The sequence below is a fragment of the Heterodontus francisci genome, unplaced genomic scaffold, assembly GCF_036365525.1.
Source record: "Heterodontus francisci isolate sHetFra1 unplaced genomic scaffold, sHetFra1.hap1 HAP1_SCAFFOLD_452, whole genome shotgun sequence".
NCBI classification, from domain to species: Eukaryota; Metazoa; Chordata; class Chondrichthyes; order Heterodontiformes; family Heterodontidae; genus Heterodontus; species Heterodontus francisci.
This window is the reverse complement of record NW_027141290.1, coordinates 548,138-552,827: the sequence shown is the minus strand read 5'-3', so window position 1 is coordinate 552,827 and position 4,690 is coordinate 548,138.

The window sequence follows — 4,690 nt, the reverse complement described above, 5'->3', positions numbered from 1 at the left end:
ACCGGGAATATGCAGTACTGTAGACTAATGATCAGACAACACCGAGAATCTGCAGTACTGTAGACTAATGATCAGACAGCACCGGGAATCTGCAGTACTGTAGACTAATGATCAGACAGCACCGGGAATATGCAGTACTGTAGACTAATGATCAGACAGCACCGGGAATCTGCAGTACTGGAGACTAATGATCAGACAGCACTGGGAATCTGCAGTACTGGAGACTAATGATCAGACAGCACTGGCAATCTGCAGTACTGTAAACTAATGATCAGACAGCACCGGGAATCTGCAGTACTGGAGACTAATGATCAGACAGCACCGGGAATCTGCAGTACTGGAGACTAATGATCAGACAGCACTGGGAATCTGCAGTACTGTAGACTAATGATCACACAGCACTGGGAATCTGCAGTACTGTAGACTAATGATCAGACAGCACCGGGAATCTGCAGCACTGTAGACTAATGATCAGACAGCACCAGGAATCTGCAGTACTGTAGACTAATGATCAGACAGCACGGGGAATCTGCAGTACTGTAGACTAATGATCAGACAGCACAGGGAATCTGCAGTACTGTCGACTAATGATCAGACAGCACCGGGAATCTGCAGTACTGGAGACTACTGATCAGAAAGCACTGGGAATCTGCAGTACTGTAGACTAATGATCAGACAGCACGGGGAATCTGCACTACTGTGGACTAATGATCAGACAGCACCGGGAATCTGCAGTACTGTAGACTAATGATCAGACAGCACCGGGAATCTGCAGTCCTGTAAACTAATGATCAGACAGCACTGGGAATCTGCAGCACTGTAGACGAGTGATCAGACAACACCGGAAATCTGCAGTACTGTAGACTAATGATCAGACAGCACCGGGAATCTGCTGTACTGTAGACTAATGATCAGACAGCACAGGGAATCTGCAGTACTGTAGACTAATGATCAGACAGCACTGGGAATCTGCAGTACTGTCGACTAATGATCAGACAGCACCGGGAATCTGCAGTCCTGTAAACTAATGATCAGACAGCACTGGGAATCTGCAGTCCTGTACATTAAAAATCAATCAGCACAGGGAAAGCCTGCAATCTGATCTGTCATTTTTCCAATCAATCAATCTTTCCTTTCACTGAAGGTAACTTGTAGGAACAGCAAGCAATTAATTAAGGTAAATGGTATGTTGGTCTTCATTGCAAGAGGATGAGTATAGGAGTAAAGATGTCTTGCTGCAATGAAATAGAGCCTTGTTGAGACTGTACCTAGAGTATTGTGTGCAGTTTTGGTGTCTTCCCTATAAAAATATATACTAGTCATAGAGGGAGTGCAATGAAGATTCACCAAACTAATTCCTTGGATGATGGGATTGCGTGATGAGGGAAGATTAAACAGACTTGGCCTTTATTCTCTGGAGTTTAGAAGAATGAGAGGTGATCTCATTCAAACATACAAAATTCTTACAGGACTCGACCGGGTAGATGCAGGAAGGATGTTTCCCCTGACTGGGGATCTTGAAACAGGGGACACAGTCTCAGAATAAGGAGCAGGCCATTTAGGACTGAGATGAGGAGGAATTTCTTCCACTCAGAGGCTGGTGAATCTTTGGAATTCTCTACCCAGAGGGCTGTGGAGACTCAGTCATTGAGTATGTTCAGCATGGAGATCGATACATTTCTATATACTAAAAACATCAAGGGTTACAGGGATAGTCCAGGAAAATGGTTTTGAAGTAGATCAACCATGATCTCATTGAATGGTGGAGAGGGCTCAAAGGGCTGAATGGCCTACTCCTGCTCCTAGTTCCTATGTTCTTGTGCTGTGGTCAGGGTAAGGGGGAACAAAGCGGTGCTGCTGTACTGCAGTGCTGTCCAACACTGACACTTTGTATCACCGGGTTCCCACTGTGGAAATGACAATGATGAAACTGCAAAGTTCTAACCCTCACCTGTTCTTGTCTGCAAGGAATACTTCTCCTTTGTGCAGGAACTGGAATAGATGTGATGTTTCCCAGGACCAAGGAACCGTGCAGCCCAGCTGCTTCTGACAAGCAGTAGGTACGTGATCATTCCCATAGTGTAAAGGTACAGACAGCTCACCAGTTCCAATGTCAGGGACACCAGAAGGAGTCAGTCTCAAACTGATCCCAAGATCCAGACACATATTTTCAATCCCAACAAGGTAAATAGTGCAGGACAGAAAGACATTGTATCCAGTTCAAACCAATTCAGTAATGCTGACAGGTAGAGACATGAATACCAGGTCAACTCTCAGATTTAAATAGAGTCATATACAGCAGAGGAGGCTATTCGGCCAATTGACACCATGTTTACTCTCCACAAAGCAATACAGTCAGTCCCACTCCCTGTCTCGATCCCCGTAGCCCTGCAAGTCTATTTCACTCAGGTGACCATCCAACATCCTACTGAAGTCAGTGATTGTCTCCACTTTCACCTCCCTTGTGGGTAGTGAGTTCCAGGTCATTACCACCCTCTGTGTAAAACAGTGTTTCCTCATATTCCCCCTGAATCTCTGGTCAAAAACATTCAATCTGTGTAAACTAGTCCTTGTACCATTTGTTAATGGGAACAGTTTTTCCCTTTCCAGCTTGCCTGTGAAAATCATGTACACTTCTGTTAAACCTCCCCTCAATCTCCTTTGTTCTGAGGAGAACAAGCCCAGCTTTTCCAACCTAACCTTGTAACTAAAATCCTCCATCCCTGAAACCATTCTGGTAAATCTCCTCTGCACCATCTCAAGGACCCTCCCATCCATGCTGAGGTATGGTGACCAGAACTGGACCAGAGCTTTGTAAAGGTTCAGCATAACTTCCCTGCCTTTGTACTCAATGCCGCTGTTTATAAAGCCCAAGATCCCATATGTTTTACTAACCACTCTCTCAATACCTCCTGCCACCTGCAATGATCTATGCACTTGCACCCTCAGGCCCCTCTATTCCTGCAAACTCTTTAGAACAGGGCCAATGATTATATATTGCCTCTCCCTATTCCTTCTGCCAAAATGCATCATCTCACACTTGTCAGTATTAAATTCCATCTGCCACCTGTCTGCCCATTCTACTAGACTGTCTATGTCCTGTTACATTCGGTTCATATCATCCTCACTGTTGGCCTCACCTCCATGTTTGGTGCCGTCAACAAATTTTGAAATAGACTCTGTGCAGCCTGAGCTACAAATTAAATATAAGATAGATCTGAGACATGTACTCGATTGAAAGGTGTAGAATTCATCACAGAAAAGGTGCACTTGGACTCACATTTAAAAAAAACAACCCACTTAACCTGCAGTATCAGTTTAAACAATATTCATCCCAATAGTGTAACCTCACACCCAGCTTAGATGCAAGTTCAAAATTATGTGCAATATCAGATTGAGTAATGCTGTAAAATAGTGACACCCCGAGGGACAACTTTGATCACAGTTCGGCATTCATCCACATTATACAGCTGCAAGATACAGTATCAATTGTTTTCAGCCCAGAGCTACACATTACATCCCATTTCAAACTGAAAGATACAGTGTCAATTCCATCACTGTCGATTGAGCTCCAGGATGCAAGCCAGTCTAAAAACCTCATGCACTATCATTAGTGCTGTAAAGGTTGGGTTAAAATTATGTATCACTGATGTGTTTACAGGGAGACTGAGTCAATAGTAGTTATAACACTCTCATATTCGTTAAACAGCATCTACAGAATCAAACCCAGTGCTGTCATAATTTAAATTAAATGTGACGTAAATACCTACTGAGGTAGTAATGTTAAATATATTATTTGAGAGAACAGAAGTGAGATGCAAATGAAATACATCTGACAAATGAACAGCAGATGCACAGACATACAAGAGACTGACAGATACAGACGAAATCACACTTTCCTCCAGTACCACAAACAGAATGAATCACATGCTTACACACGGTAGCAGTGGATGTCAGACCCCTCAAACAGTACCACAGACTGATAGGTACAGACAGAATGCCACACTCACACACTACTGACATAGACAAAATGAACCACACATTCACATAAAGTGCCAGAGACTGAAAAATACAGAATTAATCCCACTTATACACAGTACCAGATTCTGACAGAGAATGAATTTCTCTCTCTCTCACACAGAAAACACACACACATTCAGATGCAGTGCCAGCGACTTACAGATAAAAAAGACAGTGCACACTGACAATAAACGACATAGACTGACAAATACAGAATGAATCCCACATTCACAGACAGTAGCAGAGACAGATGCAGAAAGAATCCCACACTCTCATGGAGTAATGAACACTGAGAATGAATCCAAAACACACACACTTTTCCCATGGACAGACAGATACAGGTAGAATTCGACACGCACAGTAGCAGAGACTGATATAAATATAAAATACATCCCATGCTCACATACTGCAACAGAGACTGACAGTAACAATATTAATCCCACACATGAAAAAATAGCAGAGACTGACAGATGCAGGTAAAATACAAAAACACACACAGTACCAGGCAGTGTGTGATACAGAATTAATCTCTCATTCATATTGAATCAGAGTGTCAGAGGCAGAATGAATCTCACACTAACAAACTGCACCAGGGAATGAGAGATCCAGAATCAATTTCTCTCACACGAAGATACAATAGCAGAGACAGGCAGATACAGAATGAATCCGG